The sequence below is a fragment of the Aquarana catesbeiana genome, linkage group LG01, assembly GCF_042186555.1.
Source record: "Aquarana catesbeiana isolate 2022-GZ linkage group LG01, ASM4218655v1, whole genome shotgun sequence".
Taxonomy (NCBI): domain Eukaryota; kingdom Metazoa; phylum Chordata; class Amphibia; order Anura; family Ranidae; genus Aquarana; species Aquarana catesbeiana.
In genome coordinates this window covers 165,674,762-165,702,607 of record NC_133324.1, presented here as the reverse complement: position 1 = coordinate 165,702,607, position 27,846 = coordinate 165,674,762, and the positions used below count along the sequence as shown (strand labels likewise).

General features: G+C 41.7%; 1 protein-coding gene across 4 annotated transcripts in view; it reads left to right on the top strand.

Annotated features, from left to right (window-relative positions):
* KIAA0825 (KIAA0825 ortholog) overlaps nt 1-27,846 on the top strand; it is a 784,945-nt gene that overhangs the window by 638,500 nt on the left and 118,599 nt on the right. The gene's annotated exons all lie outside the window — the stretch shown is intronic.

The window sequence follows — 27,846 nt, the reverse complement described above, 5'->3', positions numbered from 1 at the left end:
AATATGGGAAGGAACCCCATGGAGGGGGAAGATCTCTTGAACAAAAATGGGAACCAAAGCAGGAGCAGAAGGGAGACCAGGAAGAGGAACAAAATGAGCCATCTTGAAGAACTAATCGATTACCACCCAAATGACTGTATTATTCTCAGGTGGTGGAAGATCGGTGATAAAGGTAATGGCTATGTGAGACCAGGGCTCCTCGGGAATGGGCAAGGGCATGAGAAGACCAGCAGGAGACTACATGGGGGATTTTAGACTTGGCACAGACATGACAAGCCTTAACGTAGTCTTTGGCATCCAAACGGAGAGTAGGCCACCAGTAGTGGTGACTGATGAGGAGGAAGGATCGAAGGAACTCAGCATGACCTGCCACCTTGGAGTCATGTCCCCAATGAACGATCTTAGCTCTTAGCTCAGTTGGGATGAAGGTCTTGCCAGGAGGAGTTTTTGACTCCAGGGTGGTAGAATGGACAACGATGCATGAGGTAGAGATGATCGGCTCCGGTTCAGGGTTAGGATCCTCATCCTGAGTGTCAAAAGACCTAGAGAATGCATCAGTTTGACTGTTGCAGGAACCAGGTTTGAACATAATAGTGAAGTTGAAACGGGAAAAGAAGAGACTCCACCTGGCTTGTCTGGGATTCAGTCGTTTGGCATTCTGTAAGTACTGCAGATTTTTATGGTCAGTGAAAATTGTTATGTGGGGAACCCTCCAAGAGATGACGCCACTCCTCCAATGCCAATTTAATTGCAAGAAGTTCCCGATCACCAATAGCATAATTCTTCTCTGTCTGAGAAATTTTTTTGGAGAAAAACACATATGGTTGATGTTTTCCCCAAAGGATTGAAGAAGCACAGCTCCCACCCCAGTTGAGGAAGAGTCCACTTTAATAAAAAATGGATCCCCAGGGTCAGGTCGCCTCAACAAAGGTCCAGACATGAAGGCCTGTTTCAAATCTTGAAAGGCAGAGACAGCTTCAGGGGGCCACTCCTAGGCATTAGCACCCTTCTTGGTCAAGGCGATAATAGGCGCAAAAATAGAGGAGTAATTCCTAATGAACTGCCTGTAATAATTAGTGAACCCAAGAAAGCGCTGTGTGGCCTTGAGGCCAGCAATAAGAGGCCGGTTGGTAATGAACAACAAGGACAACAAGGGATAGTAAGGAGATAAGTAAAAGGTTGGGGCGACTAGCAGACAAGGCTAGACAGAGAACATGCCAAAAGGTCAGGGTCACAAGCAGGCAGAAATAGTCAACAAGCCAAGATCGGTAACAGAGACAGACGTAGAGCACATGGCAAGCAGGAAACAGGAATCCAAACAACACAATATTGCTCGGCAAGGCAGGCTTGGAGAACACGGTGTAAAATAGTGGTTCCTGTTGAGGCTAGGGGAGCCACACTGAGGGAAGATTACATAACCATGCAGGTGTGAGAGTGCAAGCCCTAAGGCTGATACACAGACCAGGTAAGAGACAGAAAGGGCATGAAAGTATTACTGCAGAGTCATGACATGTATATTGGGTCTTTATTATACAGACTTAAAGACTCCTTTTGTGGACTGATAATGTAAATGTCCCATTGTTATGAACTTTGAAGACTAACACCAAAAATATCCAACTGTGCCTTGTGAACTAATATGGAAATAAATGTCTATCAATCAACCAATAAGGTACATTTGTGTGTGAAAAGCAGCTAACACCCCATCGCATTTTCATATATGTGTGTTACAAATTGAAATATGTATACACTGTGTTGCAGTGCTTTTCAATATACTATCCAATAGATTTATTCAAATCATAAACATATGTCAACAAAATATATATATATATAAAAAAAATAAAGTTTATCAGCAATCCAGTGCCTTGTTAATGATTCACTCCTTGTGCCCTTAAAATTGCTTTTGACCACCACCAGTTGTGCTCTCACCTGGACACAATGACCTTACATGCTCTGTAGGGTCAAACAAGGCTTTTGTCCCTCTTTGAGGACTTATACAGACGGCATGGATCCAGTGGTATCTCTCTCTTACATAAATATTTCAGCCTGTTTATTGGTTTCATAAAAGTAATCACCTCCGGATAATTAGGATACTTTCTATTTAAGAGCACTCTCCAGTCTTGTTCACTGCTCCACTGCTTTGCTCCAACCACTTTGCCTCTCCTTGCTGTCAACTGGGCTTATTTGTTTGGGATTTGTATAAATCTGTTGGCTAGTATGTTAACCACTTGCCGACCGCCTAATGACGATATACGTCGGCAGAATGGCACGGGCAGGCAGAATCACGTACATATACGTGATCTGCCTCCCGCGGGCGGGGGATCCAATCGGACCCCCCTCGGTGCCCGAGGCGGTCAGCTTGTGACTGGGAGCGATGAGAGGTGAGGGGGAGACCATCCGTCCGTGGCCCCCCCCTCGCGATCGCTCCCAGCCAATGAGAATCTTCCTTTGCTGCTGTATGCTAAACAGCAGCAAAGGAAATCATGTCATCTCTCCTCGGCTCGGTATTCTCCGTTCCAGCAGCGAGGAGAGAAGACATCACTGTGAGTGTAAAACACACACACAGTCAGTAGAACATGCAAGGCACACAGTACACCCCCCGATCACCCCCCCGATCACCCCTCCATCACCCCTCCCCCCCCCCGTCACACTGACACCAAGCAGTTTTTTTTTTTTTTCATTACTGCATGGTGTCTGTTTGTGACAGTTAGTGTGGTAGGGCAGTTAGTGTTAGCCCCCTTTAGGTCTAGGATACCCCCCCTAATAAAGTTTTAACCCCTTGATCACCCCCCGTCGCCAGTGTCGCTAAGCGATCATTTTTCTGATCGCTGTATTAGTGTCGCTGGTGACACTAGTTAGGGAGCTAAATATTTAAGTTCGCCGTCAGCGTTTTATAGCCACAGGGACCCCCATATACTATCTAATAAATGTTTTAACCCCTTGATTGCCCCCTAGTTAACCCTTTCACCACTGATCACCGTATAACTGTTACGGGTGACGCTGGTTAGTTCGTTTATTTTTTATAGTGTCAGGGCACCCGTCGTTTATTACTGAATAAAGGTTTAGCCCCCTGATCACCAGGCGGTGATATGCGTCGCCCCAGGCAGCGTCAGATTAGCGCCAGTAACGCTAACACCCATGCATGCAGCATACGCCTCCCTTAGTGGTATAGTATCTGAACGGATCAATATCTGATCCGATCAGATCTATACTAGCGTCCCCAGCAGTTTAGGGTTCCCAAAAACGCAGTGTTAGCGGGATCAGCCCAGATACATGCTAGCATCTGCATTTTGCCCCTCCGCCCGGCCCAGCCCAGCCCACTCAAGTGCAGTATCGATCGATCACTGTCACTTACAAAACACTAAACGCATAACTGCAGCGTTCGCAGAGTCAGGCCTGATCCCTGCGATCGCTAACAGTTTTTTTGGTAGCATTTTGGTGAACTGGCAAGCACCAGCCCCAGGCAGCGTCAGGTTAGCGCCAGTACCGCTAACACCCACGCACGCACCGTACACCTCCCTTAGTGGTATAGTATCTGAACGGATCAATATCTGATCCGATCAGATTTATACTAGCGTCCCCAGCAGTTTAGGGTTCCCAAAAACGCAGTGTTAGTGGGATCAGCCCAGATACCTGCTAGCACCTGCCTTTTGCCCCTCCGCCCGGCCCAGCCCAGCCCAGCCAAGTGCAGTATCGATCGATCACTGTCACTTACAAAACACTAAATGCATAACTGCAGCGTTCGCAGAGTCAGGCCTGATCCCTGCGATCGCTAACAGTTTTTTTGGTAGCGTTTTGGTGAACTGGCAAGCACCAGCAGCCTAGTACGCCCCGGTTGTAGTCAAACCAGCACTGCAGTAATACTTGGTGATGTGGCGAGTCCCATAAGTGCAGTTCAAGCTGGTGAGGTGGCAAGCACAAGTAGTGTCCCGCTGCCACCAAGAAGACGAACACAGGCCCGTCATGCCCATAATGCCCTTCCTGCTGCATTCGCCAATCCTAATTGGGAACACACCACTTCTGCAGCACCTGTACTTCCCCCATTCACATCCCCAACCAAATGCAGTCAGCTGCATGAGAGGCATTTTTATGTCCTCCCGAGTACCCTTACCCAACAAACCCCCCCCAAAAAAAGATGTAGTGTCTGCAGCAAGCGCGGATATAGGCGTGACACCCACTATTATTGTCCCTCCTGTCCTGACAATCCTGGTCTTTGCATTGGTGAATGTTTTGAACGCTACCATACACTAGTTGAGTATTAGCATAGGGTACAGCATTGCACAGACTAGGCACACTTTCACAGGGTCTCCCAAGATGCCATCGCATTTTGAGAGACCCGAACCTGGAACCGGTTACAGTTATAAAAGTTACAGTTACAAAAAAATTGTAAAAAAAAAAAAAAAACCACAAACAAAAATATAAAATAAAAAAAAATAGTTGTCGTTTTATTGTTCTCTCTCTCTCTCTCTCTCTCTCTCTATTGTTCTGCTCTTTTTTACTGTATTCTATTCTGCAATGTTTTATTGTTATTATGTTTTATCATGTTTGCTTTTCAGGTATGCAATTTTTTATACTTTACCGTTTACTGTGCTTTATTGTTAATCATTTTTTTGTCTTCAGGTACGCCATTCACGACTTTGAGTGGTTATACCAGAATGATGCCTGCAGGTTTAGGTATCATCTTGGTATAATTTTTTTCAGGCAGCAGTCGGCTTTCATGTAAAAGCAATCCTAGCGGCTAATTAGCCACTAGACTGCTTTTACAAGCAGTGGGAGGGAATACCCCCCTCCCCCACAGTCTTCCATGTTTTTCTCTGGCTCTCCTGTCTCAACGGGGAACCTGAGAATGCAGCCGGTGATTCAGCCAGCTGACCATAGAGCTGATCAGAGACCAGCGTGGCTCCAAACATCTCTATGGCCTAAGAAACCGGAAGCTATGAGCATTTTATTACTTAGATTTCGCCGGATGTAAACAGCGCCATTGGGAAATTGGGGAAGCATTTTATCACACCGATCTTGGTGTGGTCAGATGCTTTGAGGGCAGAGGAGAAACCTAGGGTCTAATAGACCCCAATTTTTTCAAAAAAGAGTACCTGTCACTACCTATTGCTATCATAGGGGATATTTACATTCCCTGAGATAACAATAAAAATGATTAAAAAAAAAAATGAAAGGAACAGTTTAAAAATAAGATAAAATAGCAAAAAAATAATAAAGAAAAAGAAAAAAAAAAAAAAGCACCCCTGTCCCCCCTGCTCTCACGCTAAGGCGAACGCAAGCATCGGTCTGGCATCAAATGTAAACAGAAATTGCACCATGCATGTGAGGTATCACCGCGAAAGGTCAGATCGAGGGCAGTAATTTTAGCAGTAGACCTCCTCTGTAAATCTAAAGTGGTAACCTGTAAAGGCTTTTAAAGGCTTTTAAAAATGTATTTATTTCGTTGCCACTGCATGTTTGTGCGCAATTTTAAAGCATGTCTTGTTTGGTATCCATGTACTCGGCCTAAGATAATCTTTTTTTTTTTTCATCAAACATTTGGGCAATATAGTGTGTTTTAGTGCATTAAAATTTAAAAAAGTGTGTTTTTTCCCCAAAAAATGCGTTTGAAAAATCGCTGCGCAAATACTGTATTAAAAAAAAATTAAACACCCACCATTTTAATCTGTAGGGCATTTGCTTTAAAAGAATATATAATGTTTGGGGGTTCAAAGTAATTTTCTTGCAAAAAAAAAATAATTTTTTCATGTAAACAAAAAGTGTCAGAAAGGGCTTTGTCTTCAAGTGGTTAGAAGAGTGGGTGATGTGTGACATAAGCTTCTAAATGCTGTGCATAAAATGCCAGGACAGTTCAAACCCCCCCCCCCCAAATGACCCCATTTTGGAAAGTAGACACCCTAAGCTATTTGCTGAGAGGCATGTCGAGTCCATGGAATATTTTATATTGTGACACAAGTTGCGGGAAAGAGACACATTTTTTTTTTTTGCACAAAGTTGTCATTAAATGATATATTGCTCAAACATGCCATGGGAATATGTGAAATTACACCCCAAAATACATTTTGTTGCTTCTCCTGAGTATGGGGATACCACATGTGTGAGACTTTTTTGGAGCCTAGCCTCGTACGGGACCCCGAAAACCAAGGACCGCCTTCAGGCTTTCTAAGGACGTAAATTTTTGATTTCACTCTTCACTGCCTATCACAGTTTCGGAGGCCATGGAATGCCCAGGTGGCACAAAACCCCCCCCCAAATGACCCCATTTTGGAAAGTAGACACTCCAAGCTATTTGCTGAGAGGTATAGTGAGTATTTTGCAGACCTCACTTTTTGTCACAAAGTTTTGAAAATTGAAAAAAGAAAAAAAAAATTTTTTTCTTATCTTTCTTCATTTTCAAAAACAAATGAGAGCTGCAAAATACTCACCATGCCTCTCAGCAAATAGCTTGGGGTGTCTACTTTCCAAAATGGGGTCATTTGGGGGGGTTTGTGCCACCAGAGCATTCCATGGCCTCCGAAACTGTGATAGGCAGTGAAGAGTGAAATCAAAAATTTACACCCTTAGAAACCCTGAAGGCGGTGATTGGTTTTCGGGGCCCCGTACGCGGCTAGGCTCCTAAAAAGTCCCACACATGTGGTATCCTCATACTCAGGAGAAGCAGCTAAATGTATTTTGGGGTGCAATTCCACAAATGCCCATGGCCTGTGTGAGCAATATATCATTTAGTGACAACTTTGTGCAAAAAAAAAAAAATTTGTCACTTTCCCGCATTTTGTGTCAAAAGATAAAATATACCATGGACTCAACATGCCTCAAAGCAAATAGCTTGGGGTGTCTACTTTCCAAAATGGGGTCATTTGGGGGTGGGGGGTTATGCCATCTGGGCATTTTATGGCCTTCAAAACTGTGATAGGTAGTGAGGAGTAAAATCCAAAAGTTTACGCCCTTAGAAATCCTGAAGGCAGTGATTGGTTTTCGGGGCCCCGTACGCGGCTAGGCTCCCAAAAAGCCCCACATGTGGTATCCCCGTACTCAGGAGAAGCAGCTGAATATATTTTGGGGTGCAATTCCACATATGCCCATGGCCTGTGTGAGCAATATATCATTTAGTGACAACTTTTTGTAATTTTTTTTTTTTGTCATTATTCAATCACTTGGGACAAAAAAAATGAATATTCAATGGGCTCAACATGCCTCTCAGCAATTTCCTTGGGGTGTCTACTTTCCAAAATGGGTCATTTGTGGGGGTTTTGTACTGCCCTGCCATTTTAGCACCTCAAGAAATGACATAGGCAGTCATAAATTAAAGGCTGTGTAAATTCAAGAAAATGTACCCTAGTTTGTAGGCGCTATAACTTTTGCGCAAACCAATAAATATACACTTATTGACATTTTTTTTACCAAAGACATGTGCCCGAATACATTTTGGCCTAAATGTATGACTAAAATTGAGTTTATTGGATTTTTTTTTATAACAAAAAGTAGAAAATATCATTTTTTTTCAAAATTTTCGGTCTTTTTCCGTTTATAGCGCAAAAAATAAAAACGGCAGAGGTGATCAAATACCATCAAAAGAAAGCTCTATTTGTGGGAAGAAAAGGACGCAAATTTTGTTTGGGTATAACATTGCATGACCGTGCAATTAGCAGTTAAAGCGACGCAGTGCCAAATTGTAAAAAGTGCTCTGGTCATTAAGGGGGTAAATCCTTCCGGGGCTGAAGTGGTTAAAAAGCGCTGTACTAAAGATTTATATATATATATATTTCATTACAGTATTATGAACTTAGATCATTGCTGCACCTTCTGTACTTTCTGGTCTTTGACTTGCACTGCAAAAGTATAAATATACCTGAAATTATTGGCACCTTCTGTACAGTTCTTGAGGAACAAAATATTAGCCATACTGGATTTTTTCATTTTTTCAGCCAATTGTTGCTTCCAAGGCTATTTTTTTTATCAGAGAACAAGTGCAGGTACTCTTCACTCCCCCCCCCCTTTTCCAAATGCTTGTGGAAGTGGCCAAAAGTGGGCTTAGTCAAACAATTGTGGGTGTTGCTTTATGGCGTATGGCTTGTAGCATTCTGCCCTTTGCTATACATTTTCACAAAATAGGGCTTGGGAGCACGCTGAAGAGTAAGCAGAAGCTACATAAACCCCATCTTTGATGTCAGTGGCTTGGTGTCAGTGGGATTAATAATAACTTCCAGAACAGGTGTCATTGGCTGCAAAAACAGCCAGTATTGGTGTCACTAGGATTACCTATTTAGAAACAGGACTCCAAGCTTTTTTTTATGTAGAGGTGTGTCCAAATCCCAAGTATCGTTGTACTTCCAGCCGCAGTAGATTAGAGAGTTGCAACTCTCATGCAGCGAAGTGTCATTTATACACCCCCCCCTCTCCCCTTGGCCATACAGAGGGAGCTGTGAAATAGAAAATAGAAAGAAGATCAAATGACCTTGAAAAGCAATTTGTAATGAAATCAAGATGAAATATCCTAAAAAGGCAGAACTGAGGCTGGGTTAGGGCTCCGTAGCATAGAATAGAATATTAGAACTGAAGATCCAGAAACACAATGATATGGTAACTTTAAGGATTGATGGGGCTACAGGAGAATGCTATATTGATTTAAGCTGAAATGTATGTTTGCTGGCAGGGCAGCAGGGGGTTGCTGTGCCAGTAGAGACAGGAAAACCGATTAGTGATGAAGGGCTGCAAAGAGAGGATTTACGGAAATAGGGGCGCTAAATAGAGAAAAAGTGTCAATTTCATTAGGAAAGGTATATAGGACAAATGTACAGAGCGACTGGGGAGATCCTGTGTAACATGGTGCAAATCTGTAGCGAAACATCACAGATATCCCAGTTGGGGAAGAGATACCTTTAAACAGGGTGGATAAATGAATGAAAAAACAAACAGTGGTAGCATGTAGTGGAATGGCTTGGCATATAGCAGAAGGTGATGGTATGGGGCTGTGAAAGGTGTGCAGTGATAACTAGGCTACAGGAGTGAGCAGTGTGGGGCTGAGGGACTGAAAGGATTGTGCACTTTCTTGGGAAGTTGATCAGTGTCAGAGTTAGCTGGAGTTAAGTAGCAGCTGGCAGGATCTTATTGAAGTTGCTAGGTAAACAACCAACAGTATGCTTGGTAGCTCCTACAAAATCAGAAGTATGGGATAGGACCTGTGCTTGGAAGTCTTGGTGTGTTGTGGCAAAAAAAGATTGTCTGGCTGTTTCTCCCTAGATAGGTTTCTCCCTAGATAGGTCTGTGCTAGATATATATAGTCTCTCCATCTGCCTTCATCAATTAACTAGCAACATAAGGATGTTCATCTCTGTAATGATCATTCTATATAGGGTAATAGAATCAAACCACCATCTAGTGTCTATGGCTAGCTTAATCCCTTAGTGACTGAAGGTAAAACAAATATTAATGCTTGAACATAATTTTGCAACTTTGACCTGCGTTAGTAAAACTGTGTATATCATGTCAACTACCGTATTGACGTATAACACGCACTTTTTCCTCCTTGAAATAGGGGGGAAATTGGGTGTGCATGTTATACGCTGATATAGGCTGCCACGGAGGGGAAGGAGAGAATGAGCGCCGCCGAAATAGACAGAGCCGGATCTCCTGTGTACTCGGCTCAGCTCGCAGTCACGCCCAGCCCCGCCCCCTGGACGGCTTCTAGCATTGACGTCCCGCATTGGATCGGTGTTATGTCCATCATAGGATCCAGGAAAAGGGGTGGGACTGTGTGTAACGCCGAGCCGAGTACACAGGAGATCCGGCTCTGTCTATTCTGGCAATGGTAAGGCTGCAGATGGAAACTGATCAGGCTGCAGTAATGAGCAAGGCTGCAGATGGGCATTGATCAGACTGCAGTGATGAGCAAGGCTGCAGATGGGCACTGATCAGGCTGCAATGATGGGCAAGGCTGCAGATGGGTACTGATCAGGCTGCAATGATGGGCAGGGCTGCAGATGGACACTGATTAGGCTGCAATGATGGGCAAGGCTGCAGATGTGCACTGATCAGACTGCAATGATGGGCAATGGCGAGGCTGCAGATGGGCACTGATTAGGCTGCAGTGATGGGCAATGGCGAGGCTGCAGATGGGACCTGATCAAGCTGCAATGATGAGCAATGGCGAGGCTGCAGATAGGCACTGATCAGACTGCAATGATGGGCAATGGCGAGGTTGCAGATGGTCACTGATCAGGCATCATTAATGGGTAATGGCGAGGCTGCAGATGGGCACTGATGAGGCTGCATTGCTGGGAACTGACCCTTATTTTGCTTCAAAATTAATTATTTAAAAATGTAACTTTTTTTCCTGAAACTTCTCTCTAAAATGAAGGTGCGTGTTATATACCGATAAATATGGTACTTTGTGCATCCAAGCAAATTATATCTTGTTTTTGTTTTTTTCTGGACAAATTGGGCTTTTTTGGTGGTAAATGGTAATGTATATCTCCTGATTTATTTATTTTTATTATTATCAAATGAGAACTGGCCCAAAATAGTAATATATATATATATATATATATATATATATATATATATATATATATATATATATATATATATTAAAATTTAGCTGTATATTTCTTGCTGCTACCATGACCTATATCCAAACCAACAAAACAACCCAAAATAAATTCTCCTACTCCTGACAATCTGAGCGATACTACATACTGTATGTGCATGTTAGTTCTTGATACAATGTATCTTTCTCTCCATTCAGAAGAGAAAGGAAACACAGTGGTGGGTTATACAGTGACTGATCACTGTGATATTCAATCAGAAGCTATCACAGCCATCAGTTGGACAGAAACCGGGAGTCCCGGGTGCAGACTGTTAGTGCGCCCTCACGGATAAAGACCTACTTCTGTGAGGCTGCATATCTGCATACTGTCGGTGGGGAGGGGTTAACATTGGTTTACTAAAGCTGGAGCGTGCAAAATCTGGTGTAGCTGTGCATAGAAACCAATCAGCTTCCAGGTTTTTTTTTTGTCAAAGCTTAATTGAACAAGCTAAAGATAGAAGCTGACTGGCTACCATGCACAGCTGCACCAGATTTTGCACTCTCCGGTTTTAATAAATCAACCCCACTGTTTTTACATATCTGTCATGATAAGGGTATAAAAAAAAGAGAAAACAGGTTCCATGTCAAAACGTTTAATTTATTGTGAACTAGAAAGGGAAGCCTTCACATAAACAGTAGTCATCCTCCTGGGAATATGCCCTTTTCCTGATCCATGAAAGGTCAATTGTTGTAAAACTTGACTCCAGCAAAAACATATTTTTAGGTTTAGCAGGAGTGGGGAAGAGTTATATCCCCTGTTAGGTTTGTATTGCTGTTTGGGCCCCCATTCAGGAAATCACTTCTTGTTTTGGTAACAACTCAGGAAGAGATCCCCTCAGCTTAGGCATAGATGACAACAAAAATAACTTCTTGCTCTTCTTCACTTTACTGTTAAAAATACCTTTATTCCAGTTTCTGACATATTTATTGTTTCATTGACTACAGTGGAAGTAATGTGCAATGTTCTCTTTTAATAAGGAACCAGTGGTAACAATTTGACAACCCTTCCCCATTCTGTACAAAACTTAACACGTAGTTTGGGCTGAAAATCTTCTTTAGAATGGACTTAATGATGTCAAGCTCTTGATGAAGGACCTGCTGTTTGACAACAACCTTAGGCCTGTTTCACAAGGTCTTTAGCTTGTATAAGAGCAATGTGAACAGCGAACTTTGATGAAACGTTCAGCAAACGTTTGCAAAGCTTTCTGCAAGCTTTGAGTAACTTTCTCTAAAGCCCCATACACACTATCAGATTTTCTGCTGATTTTTGTCTTCAGATTTACCAAAACCATGTAGTGCAAGGGCCTGCCTGATTGCATACAAATTGAAACTCACTAAAGTTTGACCTAATATTATATGGTTTTGGTAAATCTGAAGACAAAAATCAGCAGAGAATCTGATAGTGTGTATAGGGCTTAAGACTTTACATGGCCATTCAGCTCCTGTTTTGAAATTTTATACAGAGATATTAAAGAGAGTGCTGATTGCCATTTTAAACAAGCTTCCAGCAGGCTTTGAATAAGCTTCAAGTAGTACTGAAGCCTTGCTAGCAGCTTGTTTAAAGTCAGCACTCCAGGGCCAGACTTATCATTGAGCTTGACTGGGCTCAAGCCCATGGGCCCCATCCAATAGGGGGCTTCGTGGGCAGGGCCGGATCCACGGCAAACTCCCGCCCACTAGCCAGCCCGTTTCGTCGGCACCGCTGCTTATTTCACTGGGGACCGATCGGGCTTGTGTACGCCTACTTCCTGGTAGAGGTGGAATGCATGATAGGGCGGACATGATGTCATCAGCCGGAAATGATGGCTGCGTTGCCTCCCATGTCTTGCATCATTTCTGGCTGATTACATCACGTCCGTCTTATCATGTGTTCCACCGCTACCAGGAAGTGGGAGTACACAAGTCCGATCGGTCCCCGTGAAATAAGCAGCGGTGCCGGTGGCAGGCGACATGGCAAGTGACACCCTGCATCAGCTGACAAGTGACACCCTGCATCTGCTGACAAGTAACGTGACAAGTGACACCCTGTATCCGCTGACAAGTGATGTGACAAGTGATACCCTGTATCCGCTGACAAGTGATGTGACAAGTGACACCCTGTATCCGCTGACAAGTGATGTGACAAGTGACACCCTGTATCCGCTGACAAGTGATGTGACAAGTGACACCCTGCATCCGCTGACAAGTAACGTGGCAAGTGACACCCTGTATCCACTGACAAGTGACATGGCTAGTGACACCCTGTATCCGCTGACAAGTGATGTGACAAGTGACACCCTGTATCCACTGACAAGTGATGTGACAAGTGACACCCTGTATCCGCTGACAAGTGATGTGACAAGTGACACCCTGTATCCGCTGACAAGTGATGTGACAAGTGACACCCTGCATCCGCTGACAAGTAACGTGGCAAGTGACAATCCGCATCTGAAGGCAGGTGACGTTGGCAAGTGACACGCTCAGGCTCTGACTGATTCTGCTTATGGTGAGTTGAACTATTTTATTTTATATAACAATGTAATAATAAAAATATTGCACTTCAATCATTTTTTTTGCGATACAGCACTGTGTCGATTTAACTGACAATTGCACAGTTGTGTGATGCTGTATCCAATTACTCTACTCTCGGCTCTGCTCGGGACTGCGAGAGGACCCGAGAGCCGCCGATAGGACCCGAGAGCCACCGAGATACACAGGACTCTGCTGCAGATGGATGGACAAGGCTGCAGATGGACACTGATAAGGCTGCATTGATGGGCATTTAAATGTAAGTTTTTTTCTTAAACTTCCCTCCTAAAAGTTTTTTTCCTTAAAATTCCCTCCTAAACTTGGGGTGCGTGTTATACGCTGATAAATACGGTAATGTATAGAAGGTAGGTAGGGCCCGAAAGTGACTCAAGCCCAGGGGCCCCTACCACCCTAAGTCCTGCCCTGCAGCACTCCAATTAGGATTTGTGTTCAACATTTACAAACTGGAGTTGAATGGTACTTAAAAGCTTCAACAAAATTTGAGACAGCTCTGCAAATGCTTTGTAAAAGTCTACTGTTCACACTGCTCTTATTCAAGCAGATGCCTGTGTTAAACAGGCATATGAAGACCTATTTCACTGAATAAAATTGCAGGCATTGCTGCATTTGAATATGTAGTGCAGTTGGTTTGATTACTTTCAGTTGCACAGGTTCCTCTCCTGCACAGAAATTTCTGATTTTGATTTCATTGCAAAGTGATGCCCCTCCCTCCAGCCATGATCTGCTTGTATTGCATAAGAAAGCACAGAGACCCATCTATGACAGCACTGGGTCTAAAATAAGGCATGTAAAGAAAATGGCAAGGGTTTATGTAAAAATGTATTTACCATGTTTATGTGGGGGGAAATGAGGAACCAGGAAAGGAGAAATACAAGTAGATTAAACGCTTTACATTCTTTCATCTTTTATTGCCTGAGATGTAATGTAGGGGACAGTCCATTTGGCCAATGATAATTAACATCAGTACTTGATGAGCAATCCATTATGATAATTGGTGGAGCATCTATAAACTAAAGTAACTGTCGTCTATTAGTAGAAAGACTACTATTTATGTAGATACTCCCCCTTCCCATTTGCCTCATCCACGTAAACTGATACGTTCTGCTAGAGAGTTTGTGCTATGAAAAACAACAGACTTTCTGTCTGGATTACCAGATGAAAATAGAAGAAAGAAAGCCTAAAAAAAGGAAACTAATGTAGCCATCACATCCAAGAATGTGTAAGCTGCAGTATAATAAATGTTTGCTTTTGGGTTTAACACTGCTTTAAATTAAAGTGGAACTTCACTTATGAAGAGGAGGGTGTCTCTTGCCCCCCCTTCACCCCCTTTCCTTCCTGGGACCATCTCACATGTCCAAGAAGGCTGCAGGACCATTCACAAAGTGCTGCACGAGTACTTATATGTGCAGTGGGGAGTCAGCTGTGGTTCCTCAGGAAGCCACAGCCAGCTCCCATATCCAATATGGTGGTGCTAGGAACCCACAGCAGTAAGAAGAACTGGCTGCAGAAGGACAGCACTGGTCCCCAGTCACTGATAAGTACCTGATTTTCTGATTTTTAAAAATCAGCAGCTACAGTATTTGTATCAAGCTGAAGTTCCTCTTTAATCAAATAATTGTAACCTCTGTTCAAATGAGCATAATATGAACAATTCCACCACAGCTTACAGAATGTATTAAACCTGTACATTTTCTATACATTTGCTTTATTTACATTCCTGATTTTATGTTTACATCTCATGAAGCTAAAGTGATTCAGAAACACGAAGCATTTTTGCCTGCTCATGATTACAGCTGGTCTTTTTTGTATAAGGCAGCCCAGAATGCATTGCAGAATTGTGTTTTCCAACACTTCCCATCAGCAAAATGGTAGATAATTGGCACTGAACACAGTAGGGTCAAGTTTTGCCGATCTGAACATTGGCTGGTGATGTATTAACCCAGATTATAATATTCCTGACGTAAAAAAAAGAGATGGGAAGAAAATTAAACATCTAGTTATGCATACTGTGTCTGCACAATGTCCTGCATACACTGCATGTGTTAGAATCTCTTCTCAGTTCTTTTTTTTAATCTTTTATTCATGGCATTGCAGGTGATGAAAAATTTATGCCTTGAGTCTGGCAGTGAAATAAATGCAAAATGAAAACAGAAGCGGTTTATCCTGACAGCTTAAATATCTTTATCTAGCATATGGCTGCACAGTAAAAATCACTAGGTGACTTTTAAAATTCCCCTTTTGCAGAAAATATCAAGAATCCTACAATGATAAATACATTTATCTATCCCGTATATCAGTAGAAATACAAAATAGGCTAATAACGTGATTCTATCAATTAGCTCCTCACATTTAGAAAACAGGATATTTTCCAGCGAACAAAGATGTCTGGCAGCACGAAGGCCTGGGGTGAGTGCACGTTGTTCCTCTGTTTATTTACAATGATGTGCAATGTAGAACACCAATAAAAATGCACAATACTACATGTGGAAGGTGCATCATCTGTCGTCTTAGTGGCTTATCTGTATGTAAAACAACAGCAGTACTGCCAAGATTTCTTTAGCTTTACACTTGTTAGTTTGTTTTTTTTTTCGTTTTTCTTTTCGTTTTGTATGTCTTCTGTTACTTCAATGGGACACTAAGTCAATAAAGTCCATTGGACATTTTGGAGAATAAACAAAGTGTTCTGAAGAATGGTAAATAAGGGTCGGGAGCTTAGGCACTGCCTTTTAGAAGGGATAACACCAAAGCCCAGTTGAAGGTAAAAGAGAAATATGCCCAAAGCTTTTTTGGCCATACTGTTTATATAATTTTTGCTCTCCTGTGACCTGACTAATGCTTGCTATTAGCTGACTTGGAAGAACCACTCCAGGCTCTGGAAGAATCCCACAATATTATCTGCATCCACCCAGTTGCCTGACTGACAGCTGGCTTCACCTCTCAGTATGAGCATGTGGCTGACAGCCACGGCCAGCTGCATCCACCCCCTTCCTTGCCTTGCCCTCCAATAGGTGCTGAAGCAGCTGATTGGAGAGCAGTAACTGACAGGACACCAGTGCTTTCAGTATTTTGCAACATACTGGTCAGACACAACCCTTTTCTTCATCTGCAATACGATTCTCTGTGAGATCACTTGTACTGAATGGTGTAGCCATTACTTAACTATGTCAGCATAGAGCACTGAAGGGGATGACATGTAGAAACATTTTTACTGAGAGAAAAGGGTATTTTAAGGAATTTCTAAACAAAAATGAATCATAAATCATGACATGTAGGTATTCACGACACGAAGATAGACAAAGGTGTGAAGCTCAATTGAGTTTTAGGCCCAGCCTTCCTACCCATTTTGTATTTGATATCTATAAAGCTCTTGAATTGTGGAGGAGTGTTGGTCAATATTCTAAATTGAATAGCTAATTTGCTGTGTTATGGCTATTACACAGCCAACTATGGGGCACACACAGGACAGGAATTAGAGCAACTCTGTGGCCATCATAAGGAAAAAGGACCTACATGCCTGCTCAAATTTCTTCTACAGAAAATCCAGTGTGCTCTTCTATGTTAATATTGACCATCTTGCCTGATTGACAGCCTAGACCTGCCCCCCTCTGACATCCAGTGCTTCACTATTGCTTAGTGAGATAGCCCATCATATCAATAGTTTATTAGAGAGGCAAATGAGAGGACAGGACAAGACTCTTGACATGAAAAGCCAGTCCTGATTTAAATAGCAAAGTATCTGGGATTCACATGATACTGCAAGATACCACCAGGCATGTGTGTGTTGCCGCAACGCATAGATGTAAATTGCCCCTTATATTTAGCTAATTCTGGGTCATCCTCAAACACTATTAATGTATTTGATCAGTACATAGGCTCCATTGACCTAAATCACAAAGTTCTAACTTTAGATTGTTTCCCACCCACCTATGACACAGCCAGCGTGCCCTTTATCTGAACACAGAATGTTTGCAAGGGCTGTAAACTTGTGTCAGAAGAAAACAAACCATCTCCCTTCCTTCCCAGTGTATAGCAGTTACCCTATGCATTTCCTTACCTTTCTTGCCCAATGCCCCCATTTCTGGTGCAGCTGCAGCTGCAGCTGAAAATCTAGGCAAATACTATCTATACTCTGATTCCCTGATGGCTGGTTGCACTTGCCTTGGGATGCTGTTGTAGATATGGTGTGCTGGGTTGGTATCTCTGAGAAGGAAGGGCAGGCTAGCATTTATTTTTTTTAACTTTTTTGAGCCTTGCAGTGCTCATATGAAAAGACAGTGCTTGACCTGTATGATTCGTTTTCACTAGGCTGTACTAGATGTAAAACCAGAATAACTTTATTAATGCATGTGAATAAGGTGTTAACATCGCCAGGGAAAACTTTGAGGTGTTAATAATATCTAAAAAATGCCCCACTTTTATAAATCCAGCGATATAATCATACAGTATAGCAGGTGATAACGCTTGAAATTGTTTTAATACAACTTAGTGCATCCAGGTCTTAAGTTCAGTAGAACACCAGGAATGATGATAGTATATGCAGAAGCCTCATTAGAAAAGAAAACAGATGATCTACCTGCTGTTTGTACCAATCACAATGCTAAGAACCTGAGAGATGTGCTGTGTTTCTGGTTATATTGGCTGGTTGGTCTGTCTGTCTGTCATTCTCCTGTCTGCAGAAGACTCCTGTTTTTGTTGTATATCAGACTCCCATCTCTCCATTAAATCACAGTTTTTCCCTCAGAATACAGTAGTTCACAGCAAATGCACATTATTACAGTCATGGTAGCCACGTTCATTTTGGATTTAGAGCACAAAACAAATATTTTGTTATTTATAAAGTCACATAGTGGTTAACTAATGTTTCACATACAGTTGTGCTCATAAGTTTACATACCCTGGCAGAATTTATGATTTCTTGGACATTTTTCAGAGAATATGAATGATAACACATGGCTAGTGTTTGGCTGAAGCCATTTATCATCAAGGAGCTGTGTTTACTCTTTTTAAATCATAATGACAACAGAAACTACCCAAATGACCCTGATCAAAAGTTTACATACCCTGGTGATTTTGGCCTGATAACGTGCACACAAGTTGACACAAAGGGGTTTGAATGGCTATTAAAGGTAACCATCCTCACCTGTGATCTGTTTGCTTGTAATTAGTGTGTGTGTATAAAAGGTCAATGAGTTTCTGGACTCCTGACAGACCCTTGCATCTTTCATCCAGGGCTGCACTGACGTTTCTGGATTCTGAGTCATAGGGAAAGCAAAAGAATTGTCAAAGGATCTGTGGGAAAAGGTAGTTGAACTGTATAAAACAGAAAAGGAATATAAAAAGATATCCAAGGAATTGAGAATGCCAATCAGCGGTGTTCAAACTCTAATCAAGAAGTGGAAAAAGAGGGGTTCTGTTGAAACCAAACCATGGTCAGGTAGACCAACTAAAATTTCAGCCACAACTGCCAGGAAAATTGTTCAGAATTCAAATAAAAACCCACAAATAACTTCAGGTGAAATACAGGACTCTGAAAACATGTGGTGTGGTTGTTTCAAGATGCACAATAAGGAGGCATGTGAAGAAAGATGTGCTGAATGGTTGAGTCGCCAGAAGAAAGCCATTATTATGCAAATGCCACAAAGTATACCACTTACAATATGCCAAACAGCACAGAGACAAGCCTCAAACCTTCTGGCACAAAGTCATTTGGAGTGATAAGACCAAAATTTAGCTTTTTGGCCACAACCATAAACGCTACATTTGGAGAGGAGTCAACAAGGCCTATGATGAAAGGTACACCATTCCTACTGTGAAACACTGAGGTGGATCACTGATGTTTTGGGCATGTGTGAGCTACAAAGGCACAGGAAATTTGGTCAAAATTGATGGCAAGATGAATGCAGTATATTATCAAAAAATACTGGAGGAACATTTGCATTCATCAGCCAGGAAGCTGCGCATGGGACCTACTTGGACATTCCAACATGAAAATGATCCAAAACACAAGGCCAATTTGACCTGTCATTGGCTACAGCAGAATGAAGTGGTTCTGGAGTGGCCATCTTAGTCTCCTGACCTCAATATCATCGAGCCACTCTGGAGAGATCTCAAACGTGCAGTTCATGCCAGACAGACCAAGAATTTACAGAAACTGGAGGCTTTTTGCCAGGAGAAATGGGCAGCTTTACCATCTGAGAACATAAAGAGCCTCATGCACAAATACCACAAAAGACTTCAAACTGTCATTGATGTTAAAGGGGGCAATACACGGTATTAGGAACTGGGGTATATAAACTTTTGATCAGGGTCATTTGGGTAGTTTGTGTTGTCATTATGATTTAAAAAGAGTAAACACAGTTGATTGATAATAAATGGCTTCAGCCAAACACTAACCATGAGTGAAAGAAAAGTTTTTGTGTTATCATTCATATTCTCTTACCTCCTCTGTGCAAGGGTTTTGCACAGAGTGGCCCCAATCCTCCTTTTCTGGGGTCCCCCCACAGCGTTCCTGGCTCCTCCTCTTCGAGTGTCCCTACAGAGAGACGCTTTCCATGGGGGCACTTGTGCGGGCGGGACACAGACAGCAGGACTCGCCCCCGCCCCCCGGCTCCCATGTCACTGGATTTGATTAACAGCAGCGGGAGCCAATCCATCTATCCAATGAGGACTCAAGACAGTGGCTGGAGCTGCTGTGCTCTTCCCTGACGCTGGAATGATCGGGCTCAGGTAAGAAAAAGGGGGGGTGGGGGTCTGGGGGGGGTGCTGCAGTACAAAAGGTTTTTCACCTTAATGCATAGAATGCATTAAGGTGAAAAATCGTGAGGGTTTACAAATCCTCTAATTGTCTCTTTGTGCTGCCCCTCCCTGTCTTAATCTGTGTGTTACAGTACATGGGATGGCAAGAAGCTGATACTAAGTCATAATCAGGTACTTACACTCATTGCTTTCAAAAATGTACTTAGCAGAACTAAGCTCAGTTGCCAGTATTCAGTGCTTTTGAAATACGGTTATACACACAATATTTGCTCATTATGGCACTTACCTAAAAAAGGGACCCCACCAGCTTTGTGGCAGTCTCCCTCTGTGTTCTGTTGCTGCTACTGTTGCCGCTGCTCTCTGCTTTAATCTGCTGTTTCAGATTCCAGTGTATGTTAGGGGATTTAGGGGGTTATTTACGAAAGGCAAATCCACTTTGCACTACAAGCGCACTTGAAAGTGCAGTCGCTGTAAATCTGAGGGGTAGATCTGAAATGTGGTGAAGCTCTGCTGATTTTATCATCTAATAATGTGCAAGATGCTGTTCTTTATTTTCCTTGCATGCCCCCCTCGGATCTACAGCGACTGCACTTCTAAGTGCACTTGCAGTGCACTTATTGCCTTTCGTAAACAACCCCCAATGTCTCTCATTGACTAAACTGCTTGCTGCCTGGCCACAGTACATTTACTGTGGCAGGGCAGCACGGGCAGGCTGGATGACATACATGTACAGTACATCATCCAGCCTGTTCTAGGTTAGGAGCGTGCATGCGCATGCCCCTTGCTAATCCAGAATGTCACTGGCTACAGCAGGATTTTGTCAGAAAATCACAGCCAATGATGTATGGCCGGGACCTGCTGATTGGCTGTAGCCAATCACAGCACAGAGCCCTGTGTGTACATAGACACAGGGCTCTGTACACAAATCAGTGATCTGGTTGTTTCTTCTCCCTGCAAAGCAGAGAGAAAAAAGAGCCAGAACTGCTAGTAAAAGCATCACACATAACACACATTACACATTGTTAGGCACACAGTTAACCCCTTGATTGCCCTTAGATGTTAACCCCTTCCCAGCCAGTGTTATTAGTACAGTGTTGGTGTACAGTATTATCACTGATCACTGTATTCGTGTCACTAACAACATCAGTGTCAGTTGGTATAAATCCCTGATCACTGCCAATACATTACAGCATCTGTAACTGCATACATTCCAGTATATATACCATAGTTTGTAGACACAATAACTTTAACACAAACCAACTATTATACACTTATTGGGATTTTTTTTACTAAAGACATCTGGCAGAATACATTTTGCCCTAAATTTATGAAGAAATTTGATTTTTTACATTTTTTTTATCGGATAGGTTTTATAACAGAAAGTAGAAAATATAATTTTTTTTCAAAATGTTTGGTATTTTTTCATTTATATAATACATTTTTTTAATAGGTGATAAAATAACACCAGAAGAAAGCTCTATTTGTGTGAAAATAAATAAATAAATGTATTTATTTATCGGCGTATAACACGCACAGGTGTATAACAAGCACTTTCATTTTAAGAGGGAAGTTTCAGTCTCAAACTTACATTTTAAATAAAGAACTTTGAAGCAAAATAAGGGTCAGTGCCCATCAATGCAGCCTTTCTAATGCCCATCTGCAGCCTCACTAGTGCCCATCTGCAGCCTCACAATTGTCCATCAATGCAGCCTGATCAATGCTCATCTGCAGCCTCACAAGTGCCATCAATGCAGGCCTCTTTAATACAAAGTCCCGCCTCCTGGACTGACTTTTATGATAGACAGAACACTGGTCCAATGCCGGCCCAGGAGACGGGACTTCCTATTACAGAGGCTGCTGAGTAAACAGGAGATTCTGTTTGTATGTAATCTGATGGCGCACGTCCAGCACCCCCTCCCCATCCCCTCCGAGGCAACCCAAATTGAAGTATCCGTGTATAACATGCACACACTATTTGGACCCCATTTTTAGGGTGAAAAAGTGCGTGCTATACGCCAATAAATGTGGTATATAAATTTATAATAATATAAAGTATCACAGTGCTGTATAGTAAAACATGGTTTGGTCATGAAGGGGGTAAGCGTTCTGGAGGTCAAGTGGTTAATAAGCCACTGGATAGATATGCCACTCTTGTCTCTGAGATGTGGGCTCATTCATGTACTTGGGCAGTTGGTGGCTTAGTGGCTACTGGCTAACACTTCCAATTTGTAGCCCTAGGGTCTTTGGTTTAAATCCCAACCACAGCACTACCTTTATGTGTTCTCCTTGTGCTTGCGTGGTTACCCCAGTTTCCTCCCACAGTCCAATGACATACTGGTAGGTCAATTGGCTCCTGTCTAAACTGGCCCTACTATGTGTATGTATAGTATGTAAGTGAGGTAGGGACTTTAGATTGTAAGCTGCTTGAGGGCAGAGACTGACGTAAACACACAATATATGTAAAGCATTAAGCATAAATTGTCAGCACTATATAAATAGCTGCAATAAATAACAATTCTACTTCAAATCATATGTTTTCCACAAAGAGACAAATGGCACCCAGGCTTTGCTCTGCAATAGCTGTTGGAAAAAATAGAACTGTAAACTTTGTATTTTTCAATCCCAGACCCCACAGATGTATATAAAGATCAATGGTGATTCAGCTCACCAGTATCCACCAAAAACTGAAATATAGTAATGGAGTTAACTTTTAAGCATAGCTAAATTTATTGTTCTAAATTCTCACCAATTTAATGCTCTCTGCCATTGAGAAGCCTGTTCCAAAATATAGGTATATAGCCACATGTCCCTGAAGATAGCATTCATCTTCTTGTGAGCTTATCATGTTACATATCCTTATGTAATGCACATACTGTAACAGTCCTTTTCCTTATCTATGGTTGTTATGAAAGCGTGATAAGATTCGTGTGTCCCCTGAGTCCATGATGCGCTGGTTTTTATAGTTACAGAGAAAATCATTGTCAGATGTAACAAGCCAGAAGGACACGGATTGCCATTTATGATTCATGATATTGTCATAAATATCAAGTTTATGGAAATAAGTCTATATTATTATATGAATCCGTATGCAAGGCTGTATTTATAATTAGTTGTGTAAGTCACATGCCTAGAGGGTGTTTATAGTATTAGCAATGGTAAGTCTATCCACTGCATTGCTGTTTCCATACATTGACTGTTATACATCTATTTAAAAAATATATTGAAACGGGTCTGGTGATGTCATTTTAAGTTGTTTCTGGGTATATGCTCCAGCTGGAAATATGAAAAAGGTCTGTGTTGACGGTGCAGTGCATTACACAAGAGCTTATATATATATATATATATATATATATATATATATATATATATATATATATATTTATGTGTTAAAGGCCAAACATAAAGCAAGAGGCACATCAAAATAAAAAGCAATACATATGTGTGAAAGCTACCATACCATGACTTAATTTTATAATAAACCCTTTGACTGCATTGGGTTGCTTTAAACATCACAAGGATTAATTTGCGCAGTACAATAGTGAAAAGACATGCACTCTAATTTTGCACCTGTGTTTATATTTAGTTTGAGTTTTTAAAATTATTTTATGAGGTTTTTTTTTATTTAACTTTATTTTTTCTCCTTCACTGGGCAGCAATATACACAAGGGATGACCAGTCAATTTAAGGAGATATCAGAGATCACAGGGCTTTTGACCTCTATTTCTCCCTCACATCTGGCACAGAACATAAACCTGTAAGTACTTAGACCTGGACACTCCGGGTTCATTCATAGATAGCTAAAAAGGAGATTAGTCAGCAGGATAGGTCCAATCATAGGATGTGTTTGGCAGGCACCCTCTGAAAAGATTTTAGGACCAAAACACAGACACAAATGAAACCAGAGAATCTAGAATTGGGGAAAACAGATGCCATCAAGGGCATATTCCCATAAAAATTGAAAAAAGAAGGGAGTAAAGCTTATTCATAATTGGATCAATGTCTATATATGATGCATTGCATAAGTTTGGACTTGTCCATTCCAATAGGTATTAGGAATTCCGAATAGAATAAATGCAGCAGACTTTACACCAAGATAGGAATCATACGGTCTGTGCCACTTGTCTCTCATCAATGGATAAGTAAAGTGAGAAGAATGCTGTTTAAACGCTGGTAGACAGTGCTCATTCAGTATGTATACTGTATATGCAAACTTAATAAGAGAATAAGAGTAGTCCATGAATGCTAAATCTTTAGAACTCAACAGAGTGCCTCAGGTATGGCATAGGTTCCACCAATATGTACTACACAGAGGATCATGGTTCACTCCATCTCCCTTTATATATTGTTCCTTGCACCCAGAGGCATAACAAGGAAAACCTTACATGTATGAAGAAATAAGGATTTTTTCTCATCAAAATTATACTGCATTCAAGCTGGAATGACCTGCTATAGGAATGTCATCCTGAATAGGGAAGAGGATGCTACACGCCATTCAAGGTCCAGCTGCAAAGCTCTCATGGGCCCAACCACATGGGTAGGCCACACACAAAGACATCTTCATGCTAGGTCCCAAGCATTGTAAATGTGGGGACATTGCTAGGCACAACCTCTGACCATGATGTGACAGCACGTGAGCCTGGTGACTGGTCACTGAGGCAATATGTACAGTATTGTGGAAGTACAGGAGGATTACCACATGTTTCTCCATACCCAGAAGTACTGAGATACTTGATGTGGCTGCAGAAGATATAGGTTATAGGATTGGAGGGTGCCTGGTAAGAAATGGGTTAGGGAAGTTAATTTTTTTAACATAGTTTTACTTTAACAAGATTGGACAGAGAGTTAGCTGTATGTAGCAAAGTATATCCACCCATAAAATCAACACTGTTTTGAATGTTTTCTGTACATCTAGGTCACAATATATTCTTTTCAGATTGAGCTCTTGCTCATATGCTTTCCGAAAATTACAGATGTGTTTGTGATATTAAAATACCAATCAATTATTAAACAAATACTGACTATACCTATTATATGGCTGAAAATGCAATGACAAGCATATGCAAGACGTCTGTTTAGGAAGTTGAGTGTGATTTACAGTTGATATAGAAATCACATAGATTACTTTGCAGCATTCAGCACATCACAAACAGTTGAAAAACAAAGCATTGCTGAAAAAATTGTCACATTTAGTGTCATCTTTAGAAGCTTCAGGACAGCTTTTGCAACTTCCTTCATGTAAAGAGAAAATCATTATGCTAATACCATTCAAAGTTCACAAGTGCTTAGCACACAGAAAGCATACTTTACACTTCCTAAAGAACCACCAATTTAAAAAGTACACATTACTCCAGTATTAAAAGTTGACTTTCACAAGCAAGTACATGTACATTTTCTGTGACATTTTAGGGATTTTGGCCGTGATGCATATGAAGCTGTGGTAACACATACTACATGCCAAAAGTGTCTTGGATTGACTCATCAAAGAGAAAAAAAAAATCAAGGATTTATCCAATCAGATGTGATACATACAAATCTGCTGATAAGGAACGTGCTGATAGGAGGAGTGAGCAGAAAAAAAGTATAGCGATAACCCTTTCTGTCTCCTGCTACTTTTTCACTTTTCAGTCAGTAGACTACAAGTTGAGGAAGGACACCTACGTATATATCCTATAACTATAACAGAGAAAGTTCCAAGTTCCGATCCAAGTGGAAGTCCCCCCCCCTGCATTCTTCTGGGACACATCACAGGTCCCGGGAGATTGCGGGACCATTCACAAAGTGCGGAACGGCTCACAGTTGGCAGCTGTAAAGCTGAAAGCAGCATAGCCAGCTGACCACAGTTAGGATTTTGGTGCTTTTTGGAACCCAAGGGCTAGTGAAGACCTAGCCCAAGTGAGGACGGTGCTGGATCCCTAGGTGGGTGTCCTTTTATTAAAAGTCAGCAGCTACAGGATTTGTAGCTGCTGACTTTTATTTATTTATTTTTTTCCAGAATGAACAGCCGCTTTATGCCAGATTTCACCTTGCAGTCGAATGTCTGATTTAAAAGCCTTTTGAGTATGTAGAAGTTTAATTTTGTACGTTAGAGTCACTTTAGTTTTTCACTTACTAAAAGCAGATGACCTATCAAAACTGAGCTTCATCTGCCCCCACACACGTTATGTTAATGGTTGGTTAATTTCACCAGTAGGGAGGCTCAGGAAAAGCACATGGGACCAAACTTTTTTATTTTTACAGGAAAATTGGATTGGATTTGTATATAACTTAATGTACTAAACTGTTAAATCATTATTTGCCATAACAACTATTTTTTTCAGCAGTGGTAGCCAGTAAGAGCTGAAAATAATCACATGGCTGCAAATGACATGTTTTGGCTAATGTCACATATGTAGTATAATAGATTGTATACAGTATCTCACAAAAGTGAGTACACCCCTCACATTTTTTTAAAAATATTTTATTATATCTTTTCATATGATAACATTGAAGAAATGACACTTTGCTACAATGTAAAGTAGTGAGTGTACAGCTTGTATAACAGTGTAAATTTGCTGTCCCCTCAAAATAACAACACACAGCCATTAATGTCTAAACCATTGGCAACAAAAGTGAGAATGAGTGAAAAATGAAGTGAAAATGTCCAAATTGGGCCCTACATTATTTTCCAGCACTGCCTTAAAGCGGGGTTCCACCCAAATTTTGAACATTATCTCTATGCATTCTCTACCTTGCCTAGATGCTGACATGCTGTGTAAAAAAATTTAAATCGCCGTAATTACTTTTTTTTTCTAATCTTCTTAGCACTTCCTGGTTTTCCTCCCATGGGAGTAGGCGTGTTTCTAGCCTCTCCCAGACCTCCCACAGTCCCCTGGGAGCTAGTCTCAGGCATCCCAGCATGCATTGTGCAACAGCATCATCACAACATCTCGGTGAATGCTGGGAGCACAGCATTCACTGCATCCAGGAAATACATGCTTGTGGGCTTCAAATGCCCACAATGAAGATGGAAACCACCTTCAGTGAATTTTATAAGTTATTCTTTACAACGAAACCGGACACAGGCGGACTTATTACACAGAACATGTGAGTAGATAATGATGAGAAGAAAAGTTTTTGAATGAACTCCGAAAAAAAAAAACGATAGATAGGTGGACCCCCGCTTTAACCCTCTTGGGCATGGAGTTCACCAGAGCTTTACAGGTTGCCACTGGGGTCCTCTACCACTCCTCCATGATGACATCACGGTGGATGTTAGAGACCTTGCGCTCCTCCACTTTTCATTTGAGGATGCCCTACATGCCCTACAGATAGGGTTTAGGTCTGGAAACATACTTGGCCAGTCCATCACCTTTACTATCAGCTTCTTTAGCAAGGCAGTGGTCGTCTTGGAGGTATGTTTAGGGTCGTTATCATGTTGGAATACTGCTGCCCTGCGGCCCAGTCTCCAAAGGGAGGGGATTATGCTCTGCTTCAGTATGTCACAGTACATGTTGGCATTCATAGTTCCCTCAATGAACTGTAGCCCCTCAGTGGCAAGTAGGAAAGGAGAAAAAAGGCACGTTACCTAATGCATGAATCAAGATAATAGAGTTTATTCTAAACAAATAGATAAATACAAGGAAAATACTACATGTTCATAAATAAGTTACAATATTCTCATTTGATAAAATAGTAAAAGTTGATGCCCATGCAAGGGTAAGAGCTGAATAAATGTCTAACGCGTTTTGAGGGGTTTTGAGGGTCTGCAGACCGTGACACTCCCACCACCTTGCTTGACTGTAGGCAAGACACACTTGTCTTTGTACTCCTCACCTGGTTGCCGCCACACATGCTTGACACCATCTGAACCAAATAAGTTTATATTGGTATATGGTTCCAGTAATCCATGTCCTTAGTCTGCTTTTCTTCAGCAAACTGTGTGCAGGCTTTCTTTTGCATCATCTTTAGAAGAGGCTTCCTTCTGGAACGACAGCAATACA